The 19,248-nt window shown below is 41.6% G+C and overlaps 2 protein-coding genes across 2 annotated transcripts in view; both read right to left on the bottom strand.

The window, feature by feature from the left end:
* Nucleotides 1–19,248, bottom strand: part of LOC143933779 (cell adhesion molecule CEACAM1-like) — a 538,186-nt gene that overhangs the window by 312,264 nt on the left and 206,674 nt on the right. The gene's annotated exons all lie outside the window — the stretch shown is intronic.
* The window catches only part of LOC143933775 (cell adhesion molecule CEACAM7-like), a 56,073-nt gene continuing 48,215 nt past the window's right edge, over nt 11,391–19,248 (bottom strand). The window contains exon 9 of the mRNA XM_077456781.1: nt 11,391–11,571. The gene's annotated coding sequence lies outside the window, so the exon portion shown is untranslated. The remainder of the gene's footprint in view (nt 11,572–19,248) is intronic.

The following is a 19,248-nucleotide window of genomic DNA, read 5'->3' as shown; positions in this document are numbered from 1 at the left end:
AGGTAAAGTAGAAGACTAGGCTGCACGGCGAGAGCCTGGAGTGTGGCTTTGTGGGTTCCGTTGCTCGCACTGGGCTCGGTGATGGCAGCTCATGTGCCTTCTTAAGGCGGTCATCCCTAGATGAGTGTTGGGCTTACCGCGACTTATGCGTTGACTGCAAAGGCTGCAGATGGCAACACTATTGTCAGCAGTGGACACGTTAAAACAAAGCCCACACTGCGGAGCCATGTGCCGGCGTCCTGGGAGCACCAGATGTGACCGTACATGGTTGATGACTCGCTCCTGATACATTAGCAGTCTGCTTTGTCCCTCCTCTGCAATCTAAGTTCTGCCTGCTTCTCCTCCCTATCTGCTGGTCCATATCTCCCTCTGAACTCCCCTCCTCTTCCTCTCTTGTGGGCACCCACGTGACATCACTGGACACATCATCATCAACGTCACCTTCCCCACCGCTATAATTAGAAATCTCGGAGTAGGCAGCAACACCGGGGACCAACCTCCTCCTTGGGCTGATCTGGGTACTGTCGTCAGACTGCTGAGTGGCGGTTGTTGCTACCTCCTCTTCCTGATCCAATGCCAAGAGTGGCTGCGCATCGGCAATGTCTTGTGATGGATTGGAAAATAATTCCTGTGACTCAAGCGGAGGGTATATGGTGGTGGTGGTGTTGGTGGTAGTGTCTTTGGGGGTGCACACAGAGAGTGAAGAAGAGGGCGCAGATCAAGAGGATAAGGAGGGTGCAGAAGAGTAAGGCTGAGTGAGCCACTCAACCAATTCTGGTGCGTCCTTTGGCGTAATCGAACACACCTTCTGCAATTTGCCACTTTGGCTCAAGCCTATTGCTCCTGACCTACCCCTACCACCCCTGCGGAAGGGCCTGCCTCTTCCTCTGCCTGTCATTTTTTAAATGACCCTGTGACAAAAGTCTCTAGAGAAGTGCAGTATATGTGGAAAAAGGTATATAACACCCGGCCTCAATCTGTCGTTTTGGGGGGCCACTGGTCTATCACACCAGTTAAAATAATTTTTTCTAATTGCGTTTGTCACTCTTTGTAGTATCGCTGCAGAACCGCTCAGCAGTCACAATGCTGCACAGTGGAAATGCACTATACTATGCTTTCTATATTGTATGCATGTGTGTATTACACCCTTATATACTGCACACCAAATAGTACACCTATACCAGTCCTTAAAAGGACCTTTGTGGACCTAATAGTAGCTAGCTAGTAGCTAGTGAATTGCAGACTGTCCCTGCTCCAAAAACCAAACTGACCCTCCCTACATTGAGAAACTACAGCTGCAGAATCGCTCAGCCGCACTGCATGCAGTGCAGTATAATATGGTTTCTATATTTGAAAGAAAGTATATTATACGTGTATTACAACCCTATATACTGTAAACCTATAGCAGTCCTTAAAAGGACCTTTGTGGACCTAGTAGTAGCTAACTAGTAGCTAGTGAATTGCAGACTGTCCCTGCTCCAAACACCAAACTATCCCTCCCTACACTGAGAAACGACAGCTGCAGAATCGGTCAGCAGCACAGCAGTGCAGTATAATATGCTTTCTATATTTGAAAGAAAGTGTATTATACGTGTATTATACGTGTATTACCACCCTATATACTGTACACCTATACCAGTCCTTAAAAGGACCTTTGTGGACCTAGTAGTAGCTAGCTAGTAGCTAGTGAATTGCAGACTGTCCCTGCTCCAAACACCAAACTGTCCCTCTCTACACTGAGAAAAGACAGCTGCAGAATCGGTCAGCACTCAGCTCAGCAGCACAGCAGTGCAGTATAATATGCTTTCTATATTTGAAAGAAAGTATATTATACATGTATTACAACCCTATATACTGTACACCTATACCAGTCCTCAAAGTGGTTGTAAACCCTTACAAACCACTTTGACCTACAGGTAAGCCTAGATTAAGGCTTACCTGTAGGTCCAAGAAATATCTCCCAAACCTATACGGTTTAGGAGATATTTGCCCGAAGACGGGCACCGCTGTCTACGGAGCATGTGCCGTAGACAGCGGCGCGCAGGCGCACTGAGCGTGGCATCATCGATGACGAAGATGCTGCGCAATCCCGCGCGTCTCGGCTCCCATGCGCATGCGCGGGAGTGACGTCATCGCGGCTTCGCCCAATGACAGCGGCGGAGCTGAGAGACCCACCGAGAAGATGGATGCGCAGGACTACAGGGAACAGCGGTGACTTCGCTGGCTCCTGTGTCAGGTAAGTGACACATAATGGGCTACTATGTGATGCATAATAGTCCATTATGCTTTGCCTTTGCAGGGAATGAAAGAGGAAGTAAACTCATCAGGGTTTACTTCCTCTTTAAAAGACCTTTGTGGACCTAGTAGCTAGTGAATTGCAGACTGTCCCTGCTCCAAACACCAAACTGTCCCTCCCTACACTGATAAAAGACAGCTGCAGATTCGGCCAGCACTCAGCAGCACAACAGTGCACCATAATATACTTTCTATATTTGAAAGAAAGTATATTATAAGTGTATTACAACCCTATATACTGTACACCTATACCAGTAAGGATGAGCCGAACACCCCCCGGTTCGGTTCGCACCAGAACCTGCGAACAGACCTAAACTTCGTGTGAACTTTAGAACCCTATTAAAGTCTATGGAACTCGAACATTCAAAATCTAAAGTGATAATTTTAAAGGCTAATATGCAAGTTACTGTTCTAAAAAGTGTTTGGGGAACTGGGTCCTGCCTCAGTGGACATGTATCAAGGCAAAAAAAGTTTTAAAAACGGCTGTTTTTTCGGGAGCAGTGATTTTAATAATGATTAAAGTGAAACAATAAAAGTGTAATCTTCCTTTAAATTTCTGCAGAAAAAAAAGTCTTTTAAAATCACTTGCGGCTATAATGAATTGTCAGCTCCCGTAATACAGAGAACACTCATTGAAAGTCATTGATAAAATAAAAAAAATAAAAAAAGCGTGGGGTTCCCCCAAATTCAATTACCAGGCCCTTCAGGTCTGGTATGGATATGAAGGAGAACCCTGCGTCAAACTAAAAAAAAAATTTGACGTGCGGGTCCCCCTAAAAATCCATACCAGACCCTTTATCCGAGCATGCAACCTGGCAGACCGCAGGAAAAGAGGGGGAGACGAGAGAGCGCCCCCCCTCCTGAACCGTACCAGGCCACATGCCCTCAACATTGGGAGGATGCTTTGGGCCCCCCCCCAAAAGCACCATGTCCCCATGTTGATGGGGACAAGGGCCTCACTCATCCCCACAACCCTGGCTGGTGGTTGTGGGGGTCTGCGGGCGGGGGGCTTATCAGAATCTGGAAGCTCCCTTTAACAAGGGGATCCCCAGATCCCGCCCCCCCCTGTTTGAAATGGTAAGGGGTACAAAAGTACCCCTACCATTTCACAAAGAAAGTGTAAAATTTTTTTAAAACAAACACACTTTTGAAAAATTCCTTTATTAAAAAAAACAAAAAAATAAATAAATTCCAGTGGGGGTAATCCACTCTTGCTATCCAGCGATGGATTATCATCTCTCCGGGGTCCAGCGATGGCTGATCTGATCCAGTGACGGGTGATTTCTCAGTCCAGCGCAGTCCATCCATGCATCCTTTGTCTCCACTGTCGGAGACACTGTGGGGATACCGGAGGCCTGACGTTTCTTATATGAGGAGGGAGGGGTCACCCATCACCTGACCCCACCCCCTCTGACGCTAGTGGGGGAAGCCAGGCTTTCCCAATGATGTATGGGTGACCCTGCCTACCCTCTGATATAACGGAAACGTGCCTTGATCCATGTCCCCTGGGGCAGGACCCAGGTCCCCAAACACTTTTTAGGACAGTAACTTGCATATTAGCCTTTAAAATTAGCACTTTAGATTTCTCCCATAGACTTGTACGGGGTGTTCCGCGGCTTTTCGAATTTGCCGCGAACACCCCAAATTGTTCACTGTTCGCCGAACAGGCGAACAGGCAATGTTCGAGTCGAACATGAGTTTGACTCGAACTCGAAGCTCATCCCTATATACCAGTCCTTAAAAGGAATTTGTGGACCTAATAGTAATAGCTAGTGATTAGACTGACTGTCCCTGCTCCACACAGCGTCCTTTCCCTACACTGACAAAAGACAGAATGTAAAATGGCTGCCAGATCAGGTCTATTTATAAGGTAGGGGGTATGTCCATGTGCTGAAATGTCTCAATTGGCTGTCCTGTACCCCATGATGGATGTGTCATGGGTCAATGTTCTTCACAATGTAACCGCATATGTCCGCCACAAACAGCGCCAGAATTCCGCCGGTTTGGCGAATCGCGAACGTGCAAAATGTGCTGCGAACCGACCGCCGGGCGAACCCCACTTTAAGCATTATTAAAATCACTGCTCCCGAAAAAAACTGCCATTTTTAAAACTTTTTTGCATTGATACATATCCCCTGGGGCAGGACCCAGGTCCCCAATCACTTTTTATGACAATAACTTGCATATAAGCCTTTAAAATGAGCACTTTTGATTTTTCATGTTCAGGTCCCATAGACTTTAATGGTGTTCGTGTGTTCAAATTTTTTGCCTGTTCGCATGTTCTAGTGCGGCTCAGCCATACTCGTGGATTCTCGGCATTCTTTATCACAGGATGATTCTCCTTCACACTCCAATCTCTTCATCAGTCCCGTCTCTAGGAGTGATTCTGGAACGTTCACCATTTAATCAGTTCAGCAGTAAAACGAGCAATTGCTTGATCCTTGACTTAGTCTGCGAGTAATTGTTCTTTATATACCGTATGTTTTGTTTTTTTTTATTAGCAAAAGCATTACAGCTTTCAGAAAGTATACTTATAAAAAGATCTCCAATATTAAAAAAGTTAGTTTTGTTTTGATACTCCTTTTATAAAACTTGGAAGTCCAAAAGATAGGTCATGACGGGAAATACTGGCTTATGCAACAATTGTACATTTGCAGTACTTGATTTATTTTTGCGATGTTTGATTTAAAGTGTTACTAAACCCAGTAATATGAAAATAGTTAATCTGCCCCACCCACAGCTTATAAATCTTTTTACATTAAAATATTGTCACCCCCCCCCCCTGCACCCAGAACCCCTACCCATGCCGGCTCCCTTCCTGATTTCCCATGCTTTGATGATCCCTCCCCCCACCCTTCTCTCCTTTTTTCTTTTCTCTTTTTCCTTTTTCAGCTCCTAAGAGCGGGCGGTTGGGGGGGGGGGGGGGGGTGTAGGAAGTCTGCATCTTCCTGACAGCATCTCCTCAGACTAGAGAACCAAGATGGCAAGTGGTCCTGTGATGCCAAGTCGAGATGCACTTGTTACTGGTATATACCTAAACATTGGAAGATGTACATGGACACTGCTTCTCTTTTTCTTTCTCGTGTTGATGTAACTGCGTTCCCCCCTCCCTTTTGATTGTTCATATGTATGTTTATAACTGTTGCCTTGGCCCAGGTTGGACATTAATAAAATTTATATTTGAAAAAAAAAATATATTGTCACTATATACATTTTTGATGATCTGTATACCACGGTCATGATAAACTGCACAGTTTCTCCATTGCTGAGAGTTCAGAAAGGTGGAGAGCTGCAGCCTGTATACACGCCCACATGGGTGATGCCGATATCATGTGACCTGGCTAGCTATGATCAACAAGTAATTATTCTCTCCAGCATAAAAGACAACTGAGCACGTGCAGGTTGGCTACTCTGCCTGTGTTAGCTGTCTTTCCCCAGATAGACAATACAGGAGGGGAGGATCTGTGCATACAGGATAAAAACAACCTTTTTACAAAATGCAGAGGATTAACCCCTTAAGTAACATTGAATATACAGAGTGATTTTACTGTTGTGAGTTTAGTAACACTTTAAAATCAGTTTTCAAATGACTTTTACATTGTACAAGTTTTCTCCTATATAGCTTTAACATGTTGATAAATATAGAGATTTATAGATAGCAACTTGAGGGCGCTGTCAGGAGCATGCAGTTCTCCTGCTCCATCATCCCAGCATCCTGGTTTTGGCTGTGATGCATTCTCCATGTCTGTCCACCTGCAAGGGGATTGATGTAGCCAGTCTCGGTGTGGAGATCAAACCTGATTTAAGCCAGCCAAGCCTGCAATCTTATGTTTGTGATAGTGTTTAAAGCATGCTTCAAGCTCCCTGTTTGTCTTCCCTGTTTCTGCACTAGTTTGAATTCCCTTGTTGAAAACCTTGGATCGGATATCAACTACACTCAGAACTCAGCCTGCCCTGAACCTGGACTGCCACTGACCACTCTGCCTGTCTGTCAAGTGCAAATCCTTGTTTGCTGTGCTTAGTTCATGCCTATAGCATTAGCACTATAGCATTGTGTATAAGACCTGGGGGCAGCCGATTACCTGCTTCCTATAAGGCCTGCTTGCCTTATGGGAAAGGAGGCTACTATAGGTGAATAAAACAGAAGCTAGCTATAGTGCCTGACCACCTGCGTTAGGGCTAAGCGTAAAAAGGCTCTCATAATTTCAGTGCTAATATTCTGCCTTTTTTGTCTCTCTCCTAAAGTGTATGTATAGCCAAAACCTTTTTTACGTTTTTAAGTATTGTTTAGAGTATGAAAGGAAGTATTCATGGTAGCGGTTGCGTTCATGTGAAAGTCAAACATTTCGGCTGTTCCCACGACTTAGGGATGAGCTATGCACCGTGTGCAGTAGTAAATGCTTTTAAAAGTGCTTTTGTAAATTACCATCCCGTGTCACTACACACATTTTCCTTGTGATTAGGAAGGACACTGCAGAGCACATGCCTTCTCCACCAGTCCAGCATACCTCTGCCATCTCACTCTCAATGGGGTCCCACGGTGCATGTTATAATTTACAGCTGGTTAGCCATAGCAACTGCATTCCTCCTCTTGTTTGTCATGCTGAGTACACCTTTCGTAGTGGCTTTGCTTTATACCCCACATGTGCTTTACTGACCCTAGTTCTTTTATACATCAGGAACCTTCATGCACTCCTTTAAATTACTTCAGGCCAGGCTTAGAACCATTTATGCCCCTTTGCTTGAACATTTTGTGGCACATTCAAACATGAGAAATTCAATGTAACATTCCCTAACTAACTCAACTGTGCTGTCCAGGTATACCTCAGCAAGGTGATAGTCCATTAGTGGCATCCTCCAAGACTTGGTAGTTCTCCAGTCCTTCCTCCACAGCAATCGCTGCATCTTGCTGAGAGGGCCAAAGTTCTGAAACCCGGACTCTCCCCTTATTTACAGTATGTTACAGGGCAGATAGGCTGGGTCCAAAAAGTCCGGGAGCAGAGGAACAGAACATTAACCACTTGCTTAATTGGCACTTATACCACCTTCCTGCCCAGGCCAATTTTCAGCTTTCAGCTCCTTCACTCTTTGAATGACAATTGCGCGGTCATGCAACACTGCACCCATATGACATTTTTAACATCTATGTCACACAAATAGAGCTTTCTTTTGATGGTATTTAATCACCACTGGGTTTTTTATTTTTTGCTAAACAAACAAAAAAGACAGAAAATGGCCGAAACAAGTAATTTTTCTCCTTCATTGATGTGGACTGATGAGGCAGCACTAATAGTCCTTGATAAGGTGGCACTAATGGGCACTGATGAGGAGGCAATGGCAGGCAGTGGTACTAATCAGGAGGTACTTATGAGGCTGCACTGATAGGTGGCACTGATAGGTGGCACTGGTGGGCACTGAGAGGTGGCACTGATAGGTGAAACTGATTAGTGGCACTGATGGGCATTGATGGGTGGTACTGATGAGCATTGGTGGGTAGCACTGATAGGCAGCACTGATAGGTGGCACTGATGATGAGGTACGGATGGACACTGGCAGTACTGATGAGTGGCACTGGTGGGCACTGGTAGATGGCACTGGATAGCAGTACTGATGGGCACTGGTAGGTGGCACTGGTTAGCAGCAGTTACTGTCACTGTGTGGGGCAGATATCCCGCTTACCGAAGCTGGCAATCAAGTTATTTTTTTCTCCTCATGCTGTCAGCATGAGGAAAAAAGCGAATTACCTGCTTCTGTTTACATCATGTGATCAGTTGTCATTGGCTGACAGCTGATCACGTGGTAAAGGGCCAGGATCGGCCCTGGGGACCACAGACAGCGTGAGCACGGGAGGACGTCCATGTTTGCCCTCACGGGCATAGCTGTTAGACATGTGCATTGCCAAAAAATGTGTTTGTTTTCATTTTCGTTTCATTCGTTTTTTGTTTAGTTCCTAAATAATTAAATTCGTAATTCTGAAATTTGAAAAATTTGAAATTCTGAAATTAAAAAATTCGTAAATTTGAAATTTGAAAATTTGGAATTCGTAAATTTGAAAATTTGGAAATTCGAAAATCCAAAAATTCAAAATATTAACTAACTAACTAATCAATTTTTTTTTTTTAAATTTGGCTGTTAGTGAATGTAACGAATACAAATGTATCTGCAGTTATTCGAAATAAAGAATGCTGCATCTAAACAAATGGAATGAAACAAAACAATATAAAATAATAATAATATATTATTATTATTGAAACATGAATCAAAGGACAGAAAGGGAGATTAGGGATTTTCGCGGTGCTAATTAACAAAGTACAATTAATTAAAGTACAAAATTAGTAGTACAAAAATTTATTAAGTTTGAGGTTAAAATCAGTAGCAGTATATGCTTAAAAGATTCAGAATAATGCAATACAGTGGTTGTTCTCGTCAAGCACACATAGTCCCGACATGTTTCGCATTGGATTGCTTCTTCAGGGGATGTGTGAATGTTTGAACAAGATCTAGACCAAAAATACAAAAATAATAATAGAATATATCACAAAATTCATAAGTGCAGAAATAGGGAAAAAAAAAAAATGGAGACGGCCATCAGTCGACACGTTGGCCTCTTCCATGCTTTCAATCCCAAATTTATCATCTTTTCCGCACTTGAACATATCCCCCTTGATGTGAGAGGGGGCAGTGTGGATAATATCTTACTTCAACATGAAGCTGAATGGATTTTTAATCTAAGGGCTACAATCTCACCTGGCTTTAATGAAAACTTAAGCTTTAAACCCTTTTTGTGATATAGAAACCTTTTCTGGCCCTTCAGTCCTGCTGACCGCCCCTCTGAGAGGGAACCTGGTTGGGTTCCCATTTCCCCCTCCCTTCTTCCCCCCTCCCCCCCCCTTTTTTTTTTTTTTTTCCACTGTTTTATTTGAAATATGTCTGTATTGATTTGTTTTGAGTATAAGAATACATCATGTATATGTTTATATGTTTATGATATTATTATGTTCTGTTATGTGCAGCTTTTAGAGAAATAATTTTTTGCCCTCCCCTTTTATGATTTCCCACCCGAATGGTCCACCTCCTCGGTTTCCCCCTCAGTGCTGTTCGCACGGATGCCCGGGGGCATAGGCGCCTTGTGTGCCACTGCCCCTCTTTAGCGCTGCGACGCTCCCCTTACATCGGTCGGAAGGATTGGCCATTTCTTTTGCCATTCTGTTCCGACCCCTTTTTTCCATCGTTTTCGCCTCTACGCCTGACTGGGCGGTCGGATTGGTGGCCACGTTCGTCTATGCCGTCGCCCTTTACGAAGGCATCGATCGTTCCCCTCTTTCCTCCGCCCACATGCTTGAGGCATTATGGGATTTGTAGGCTTATTCAGTCTCGTCCCATTGGTGAGCATGCGCAATAGCGCTCCTTTTGTCCGCATCAGGCCGACTACGTCAGACGCCGGCTTGATGGCGGGGCATATAAAAAGCCTTCGTAATATCGTCATTCCTTTGCGGGTCGCAGCCAAGGGTGACGCTTGATCCTCCAGACTCTGTACTTCTTGGTAAGCTTACTGTTATATCTTTTTATATTTACTCGATCGTTTTTTTCATTTGCAAACGTTCACTTTTCTTTCTGCCGGTTTTTCAACTCTTTAGACCTGGGCTACTGTCCATGTCTCTTTTTGTATGTCTGCATTGACTCCCTGGCTTTGAATTCTATGCTTTGGGATGCTAATGTGTAACTCTTGGTGTATTTCTATATGCTTGAGGGTTTGTGTTTTTATAACACTCAGTTTATGATATACACACTACCCTTTTGTGATATACTTTCTTATCTATTCTAACCCTTCTAATCTTCGTTTTGTTTTCTCTTTGATTGGCCACCCAGCTGGTACTTCTGTGCAGGTGTGTCTCCCTGAGTGCTCAAAAAGATTTTTTTCAAAATACGAGCGTCCCCATTTCTTACAATTATCCAACCTATGTAAGTAATACATTTGAAATTAAAATATATCTTTGTACTACCTTTCTCAATTTCTATACTTAGAGGGTTTTTCACCCCTAAAAGGCTGTTTTATTTTAGCAACCTTAAAATTAAGTCTTGTATTAAAGAACTTTAAATTATCCCAAAATTTCAAATTTCGTTTTTTTTTTTTACTACATACCCCTTTTTTTATCAGTTTCCTTGGGTTGGCTTTTTAGCCCCCTGCGATTCAGCACTGCTGCGGTTAACCCCCGAGGTGGACAATTCCCCTACTTTACCATCAACGTAGTGGTTGAAGGTGGGTTTGATGTGTGTCTGTGTGTGTTTTTTTTTTTATTTTTTATTTTTTTTCCCTATTTCTGCACTTATGAATTTTGTGATATATTCTATTATTATTTTTGTATTTTTGGTCTAGATCTTGTTCAAACATTCACACATCCCCTGAAGAAGCAATCCAATGCGAAACATGTCGGGACTATGTGTGCTTGACGAGAACAACCACTGTATTGCATTATTCTGAATCTTTTAAGCATATACTGCTACTGATTTTAACCTCAAACTTAATACATTTTTGTACTACTAATTTTGTACTTTAATTAATTGTACTTTGTTAATTAGCACCGCGAAAATCCCTAATCTCCCTTTCTGTCCTTTGATTCATGTTTCAAATTTTCAGGGATGAGGTGCCATCTTTGTTAGCTGTTGCGTGAGGCTGAACCATCAAAATTATTCCAATATTATTATTATTATTATTGTTATTTATTATTATTATTAATTTGTCATGTTCCATTCCTTTAGATATGGCATTCGTTATTACGGATAATTTGTAACTTTGGAGAGATTCATATTCGTTACATTCACTAACATTCAAATTTGAAAGGTAATTCCAATGCCTATAAATAATATAATAATAATTATAATATAATAATAATATAATAGTAATAGTTAGGTTAATATTAGTTAGTTAAATTATTTTTGATTCTAACCTCCATCAACACCAAGAAAAAAGGCACCTCATCCCAGTTACAATATTTAAAATAATGAGAGAACTCAAAAGGGAGGAGAGGGATTTTTACGGTGCATAATTATTTTAGACAAAAATGGCCCAGGGAAGAGAAAAAAAAACCAAAAGGTTTTAAAAACAATATTTTTATTATCAAATGCTAAAAATTAGCACATGGCATGTATTAGGTTAATATCTACTTATACAAAGTAACACATAACAACTGGTCCATATGATAAACAGATAGAGGACTGCTTGTGCTTGATTATCCCAACATGTTTTGCAGTAAGCTTCTTCAGGGGATGCACGAGCTAGTAATAACAATGATAAATATTAATTACAAACATGATACAATTTATAACATATATAAAAATACATACATCATATAATTATAATTTCCACACTCAGAACATCAAATTGGTGCTTACCCTTCCCCCATCTCCACAATCCCACACAGATGCCCCAAACTTAAGATGAGAAAGGTGTGCACAATCACACACTCAACGGTTGGGTATAATGGCTCAAGAGGGCACTATTCACTATCTGGTCATACTAAAATAAAAATAAAAAATTCAGTTTTATCATTTCCAATATTGTCTAGGGATACCTTATGACAATAGTGGGGGAAACAGGGATTAAATAATCTCCTTGTTCGTGTTTAGTTAGGTAAGCAATCCAAAAATAAGTAAATTGTCAATGATATAGTATAGTTTAATTTTTATTGAGGATTAAATAGGCAAGAAAAGACTAACAATAAACGTGGCTAATGATCAGGGTAATACTTTCTGATGTGAATATAGCCAAGTAGTGTGTCTAAATTGCTTAAATTGCTGTTGGAGATCGTATAAGCCCAGATTTAAACATGCTATCACAGCGGTGCATACTAGCCTCCCTCTGCTCACAGCTCTTTTAGTTTGATGGCTGAAAAATATATTTATATATACAGACCGTAGTCAATATTGACATATGAACGTATGTGGTATGTTAAAATATAAAATGAACGATCTCAGAGCGCCTGTACTTACATATAAAATCCAATAGCATGCCAGATACAACGGAACTCTGTCAGCTGCACTGACAGGATAGAGCCAGCCTTATTTATGTCCCTGTCCATTGAGCCGGCGTCTGACGTCACCGGCTCAACGTGTACACTCAGGACGGCACTGCGCATGCCCCGAAGGGAAGAGAGGACAAGAGCGAACTACGCTACCCATGGGGCCACTGTGTTATCAGTGAACATCATGTGACTCTATGATATCCAATCACAGATTCATATGGCAACATAGTTAGTTATTATTTTAGATTTTTGAGTTTTTGAATTTTCAGATTTTTGTTCTTTTCTGATTTTCGTTCTTTTGAATTTTCAGATTTTTGTTCTTATTTTTGGATTTCCGAATTTCCATATTTTCAAATTAACGAATCTCCGGATTTCCATATTTTCAAATTCCGAATTTCCAAAATTTAGAATTTTCGGATTTTCACATTTAGAATTTTTGAATTTCTGAATATTCTGAAAAATTAGAAAATTCGGATATTTCCAAATTAACGACTTTGTCTAAATTTGTTATAAAACTAGCAGTCTTTTTTGGCTAGAGCGCAGACATCAAGTAGTTAAACCCTTCCCCAGCCTGGGCCAGCCAGCCTAACACGCTGTAGGCAAACTGCCTACACTATCTTAACCACTTAAGGACCGCCTCACGCCGATATACATTGGCAGAATGGCACGGCTGGGCACAAGCACATGCAGGTACGTTGCCCTTTAAGAGCCCAGCCACGGGTCGCACACGCACCACTGCCGGCGAGCTCGCGACCCGGTCCTGAGCTCCATGACCGCACCCACGGGACCCGCGGACCCGATCACCACGGGCGTCCCATGATCAAGTCACAGAGCTGAAGAACAGGGAGAGGTAAGTCTAAACAAACCTCTCCCCGTGCTTCCTAGTGAGCCTGTCACTGATCATCTGTTCCCTGTCATAGGGAACGATGATCAGTGATGTCACACGCCAAGCCATACCCCCTAGTAAGAAACACACATTAGGTCACACTTAACACCTTCACTGCCCCCTAGTGTTAAACCCTTCACTGCCAGTGACATTTTTACAGTAATCAATGCATTTTTAATCGCACTGATTGCTGTATTAATGCCAATGATCCCAAAAATGTGTCAAAATTGTCCGATGTGTCCGCCATATTGTCGTAATCACAATAAAAATCGCTTATCGCTGCCATTACTAGTAAAAAAAAAAAATATTAATAAAAATGCCATAAAACTATGCCCTATTTTGCGCAAACCAGGCAGTAAACGCTTATTGTGATTTTGTTTACCAAAAATATGTAGAAGAATATGTATCGGCCTAAACTGAGGAAAAAAATGTTTTTTTATATATTTTTTGTGGATATTTATTATAGCAAAAAGTAAAAAAAAATAGAATTTTTTGGAAAATTGTCGCTCGATTTTTGTTCATAGCACAAAAAAGAAAAACCGTAGAGGTGATCAAATAGCACCAAAAAAAAGCTCTATTTGCGGGGAAAAAAGGGGCGCCAATTTTGTTTGGGAGCCACGTCCAACGACCCCGCAATTGTCAGTTAAAGTGACGGAGTGCCGAATCGCAAAAAAGGGGCATGGTCCTTTAGCTGCGAAATGGTCCGGGGCTTAAGCGATTAACGGACAAATGGCACAGTTGAGGGTGAGCCAGGGGTCAGCAACAAAACCAAGTAACAAAAGAAGTGAAAACATAGCATGGGAAGCATTAAAAGCATGAAAAGCTCGAAATCTCATACCTAGGCAAATTAGAGCACAGAATATTGTGAAGTAAAGAATACACAAATAAAGTAATTATGATTGAGGTTGGACATCTAAATTTTGCATGCTTCATAAAGCTTATGGCTGTGATGCACATATGTGCATGTGTGGATGCTGCCACAATATTGAGTTAGAATATATATAATAATATTTTGGAATGGTGACAAAAATTTATTGTAATCTTGCAATCTACTTCATTGTGGACTTCACTATAAGAGGGTTGATTGGAAAGTTATAATTTAATTACCTTTAAAAAATGTGCTTTGGAGCTCTTTTTGCTATTATATGGTTGATTTGAAGTATAATAAGTTATAACAACATGACACAAACATGTTCATTAATTACAGATACAAATAATAAAAACAAATGATTTGGGATCATAAATTATGGAAACCAATGTATTGTCATGACATTGACACTGTCTGGTGAAAGAGGTGATTTTTGTCACACATGTTTAACATATTTTGTTTAAGCAGTAAGCTTTAGAATCAGAGGGGAGAGGAATGCCACAAACTGTTGTAGGAATTTATTAAGATTCAAATTTTAGAATCCTGTAAAGTAAATATTAAAATTTATTTTTACATTGTAGATGGAGTCTATCGATGTCTATTTCTCCTTTGAAGAGATTTTGACCCAATGATCTGATCTTCCCATTTTATTTTCACTTGTAAGAGGACCTTTGATTGTCTGTGTGTTGGCACCAAGAGGTGCAAGTCCCCATGCCGCTTCTTTGATAAAACAGTCTAACTGCCTCTACCTCCATTAAATTGTGCCCATCTCCTTGCCAGAGGCTTTCCCATAATGTCCTCGGTCATTAGCCTTTATATTCAACGAAAAGAATGTCCACACAAAAAATATAAGTTCCACACTTTACTATTGTTCTTTAGAAGATGGCATTGACACATCTCATCACATACTATCCAGGGTCACGTGACATTAATTTGTCAATCACATTCAGTGCAGCAATCATCATTCACACCGCAGCAATCATTATATGAAAGCAGCACGCCGTACACAGCACTCTTAAGCCATCTTCTTTTTTGCACTCTTTCCAAGGGTCATTAGTACACACTCGGAGGGTTATGACTTGCCATAGGCTTTTATATATATATATATATATATATATATATATATATATATATATCCATGTCCTTATAGACTTTGCTGTGTGCACTGGTCCAAATCATTTGGTGGAAGGGGATTATGGTGTGGGGTTGTTTTCCAGGGGTTGGGCTTGGCCCCTTTGTTCCAGTGAAGGGAAGTCTTAAGGCATCTGTATACCCATACATTTTGGACAATTTCATGCTTCCAACTTTGTGGGAACAGTTTGGGGATGGCCCCTTCCTGTTCCAACATGACTGCACACCAGTGCACAAATCAAGGTCCATAAAGATACGGATGAGCGATTTTGAGTCCTGACCTTAACCCAATAGAAAACCTTTGGGATGAATTAGAGAGGAGACTGCGAGCCAGGCCTTCTCTGCAACATCAGTGCCTGACCTCACAAATGTGATGTCAAACATTCCCATAGACACACTCCTTGTGGACGGCATTCCCAGAAGAATTGAAGCTATTATAGCTGCAAAGTGTGGGACAACTCAATATTGAACTGTATGGATTAAGACTGGGATGCTATTAAAGTTCACGTGTGTGTAAAGGCAGGTCCTTCAAGACTTTTAAAAATATAGTGTATAGGTTTTTATAAAATGTTCTAGTTGTTATCATTCTGCTTTATTCTTTGTTTTTTGTTTTTGTTTTTTGTTGTTTTTAGAAATGCACAACCTTCTTTTTATGGAAATAAAGGCAGTATGGTGCTCAAATCATCAAACCTTGATTGTGGTATGTATACCACTTGAGTGCTGTCATAGTGATATTAACCACTTGCCGATTGGCTCATGCCGATATATGTCGGCAAAGTGGCACATTCCCGCAAAACAATGTATGGGTAAGTTGTTCTGTTTAAGAGCCACCGGAGGCACGCACCCACTGTACGGTGGGGGGCCTGATGCATGTGGCTGTTGGAGGCGATAGCAGGCACAAGAGCCAGAATGGGGATCTGTGTGTATAAACACACAAATCCCTGTTCTGTCAGGGGAGAGGAGACAGATTGTTTTCTCCTAGTAAGTAGGAACAGTGATTGTCTCCTCCCCCAGTCAGTCCCATCCCCTCACAGTAAGAAACACTAACTAGGGGACACATTTAACCCGCCCCTTAGTGTTAACTCTTTCCCTTCCAGTGTAATTTACACAGTAATCAGTGCATTTTTATAGCACTGATCACTGTATAAATGTCAATGATCCCAAAAAGTGTCAAAAGTGTCCGCCGCAATGTCGCAGTGCCGCTAAAAATCGTAGATCATTGCCATTACTAGTAAAAAAATAAATAATAATAATAAAAATGCCATAAATATTTCCCATAGTTTGTAGAAGTTTGTATAACTTTTGCGCAAACCAATCAATATACCATTATTGTGATTTGTTTTTAACAAAAATATGTAGAATATATATTGGCCTAAACTGTTGAAGAAATTTGTTTTTTAAAAACATTTTTGGGGATATTTATTATAGCAAAAAGTACAAAAAATGTGATCAAATACCACCAAAAGAAAGCTCTATTTGTGGGGGAAAAAGGATATTTTGTTTGGGTACAGTGTTGCATGACCGCGCAATTGTCAGTTAAAGCAGTATCGCAAAAAGAATTGCGTGGTCATTAAGCAGGAAAATCTTCCGGTCTGTAAGTGGTTAAGTAAAAACTGCACTTTCACAAAAAAAAACAATATAATTTTATGATGTAACATTCTCTAAAATTTTCTTTTTTATTTCAATCTTCACAATTTTCATATTGTATAATTGAAATGATATTGTTTTCTTGCAGTACTTCAACCTGGAGCTGTGTTGCATACAGTTAGTGTACAAAATGTCCCTACAATACATTATTAGTTTTATGTGTAGGCACTGTCTGTAGGATCTGCCAGCAAGGAGGCAATCCAAAAAGGGACACAAGGTGCATTAGAAGGAGCAACCTTATATAGCCACTTGTCAGCTGAAACCAGGTGGAGCTGATCACTAAAGCCTGCTGGCTTCTGGGAGACACCTGCTTGTGGACACTGGAAGTGCAGCAATCAGCCCAGAACACCACAGTGCCACAAGCAGGCAAACTCTGTCCTAACAAGTGAGCTGGTAGAGCAGACAGCCAGGTGGTAGAGCAAAGACCAAGGATGAAGAACAGAGGGCCCAAAGTAGAGGAGAGAGTCGGAATGTAGAGCAGATGGCCAGGAAGTCGAGAAGTGGGGAACAGCTAATGAGGAGGCGGAGCAGAGAGCTCAGACATAGAGTAGTAGGATTAAAGAAAGAGCTGAAGCTAGGTGGTAGAACTGAGTGTAAAAGGTAAAGGAAAGGGCAATAAGATGGAGAACAGGGCCTAGAGGTAGAGCAGAAGACCACAAGGTAGAGTAAAAAGCCATGAATTAAAGAAAAGTTGGGTAAAAGGTCAGGAGTTAGAGCAAAAGGAATAGAGATGGAGCAGAAGACCATGAGGTAGAGTAAAGATGAGTAGATGGAGCAGAGACAAGGAGGTAGAGCAGGGGGCAGCAGCTAGAGAAAAGGGCAAGGGGAAGCACAGAGCCAGGAGTTGGAATAGAGGACCAGAAGGTAGAGCTGAAGGCTAGGAGGTATAGCTAAGAACTAGTGGAGTAGAGGGAAAGGAAAATGAACAGACAGCCAAAAGTTGGAGAAGAGGGCTAGGAGGTAAAGCAGAAGTTCAGGAGGTAGGGAAGAGGGCTAGAAGGTGAGGAAGAGGGCAAGGGTGAGAGCAGAGAGTCAAAGGTGAGCAGATGAAACAAAGACTAGAAGGTCAAGCAGAAGGGCAGGAGGTAAATAAGAGGGCAGCAAGTGAAGTAGATAGCCTGGAGGTGGAGAAGAAGCCTAAGAGGTGGTGCAGAAGGCCATGAGGTAAGACCTTTTTTCTTGCCTGAGCCCATTCGTTCCAGTGCCATACACGAGCCCAGCCGATAGCTCTCATCAGATTGATAGTCAGATTGCTGTCAATCAAATCAAGTGACATGAGAGCGGGGGCGGGGCCAAGTCCCACTGTCTGTGTCAATGGACGCAGCAGCAGGACTCGGGATCATGCCCGCCCAGGTGCCCACAAGGAAAGCGGCTTTCCGTGGGGGCACCAGATGAAGGGGAGGAGCCAGGAGTGCCCCTGGGGCACACAGAAGATGAGGATCAGGGCTGCTCTTTACAAAACCCTTGCACAGAGCAGGTAAGTATAGACATGTTTGTTATTTTCATTCTAAAAAATCTGAACCTTTACAATCACTTTAAGGGAAGTGTAGAGGGGATCATGTAAAACAGAGGGCAAGGAGGTGGAGTAGAAGGCTAGGAGGTGGAGATAAAGGACATGAGGTGGCTCAGAGGGCCAGGAAGAGGAGCAGAAGGTTAGGAGGTAGAGCAGTTTGATTTTCTGGCATATAAGAAAAGTATTCATCTGTTTGTGAAGTGCTTTTTAACTTTTAATCTCCGCTTTATGGAATCAAACGAACTTACAACTATGGTCTTGAACTCAGCATACATGGATATTGCAGGAACAAATTAGCATGTTCTTGTATCAACATGTAAATGTAAAATGCTCAAAAAAAAAAAAAAAAGAAAAGATGCTTCTCATAGTATAATAGGTTTATTGTAAAAAAAAAAAAAAAAAAAAAAAAACAAGGCTAAAACAACAAAGAACACTCAAATAACATAAGCACATTCAATATTTGGATAATTGCATGCATATACAGAATTTTAACAAGCTAATATAAGATAACAGCATTAATCCCAGGTCTTCAATGTGTTACTCAGTTTGAGAACTGTACCAACATATCTCCAAGTCTTGATGGATGCTTTTCGTTACCTGGACATAACCCAGGACTTCTGAGGTAATACTGCACACATGCTATTTTCTGTTGATGGTCGCCATTGCGCAGCAATCCTTCTGGGCCCTTGTTGAGTTAGCTGAAGACACTGAACATCTACATCCCAAGGACTCCTCCACTTTCTTCTTTTCCCCCCAACTTAAAGGAATCTGTGCACAACATCAGCACACTTTAAGGGGAACTCCATTCAGAGTTTATGCATTTCATTACTTGTAACTTTTTTATAATTGTGCCACAAAGTTTGTTGGACCCGTGGCAACAGGATTT

The sequence above is a fragment of the Lithobates pipiens genome, unplaced genomic scaffold, assembly GCF_037356315.1.
Source record: "Lithobates pipiens isolate NorthernLeopardFrog02 unplaced genomic scaffold, aLitPip1_a1.2 Scaffold_27, whole genome shotgun sequence".
NCBI lineage: Eukaryota > Metazoa > Chordata > Amphibia > Anura > Ranidae > Lithobates > Lithobates pipiens.
The sequence above is the reverse complement of the archived record's forward strand: the minus strand, read 5'-3'. Positions and strand labels throughout refer to the sequence as shown.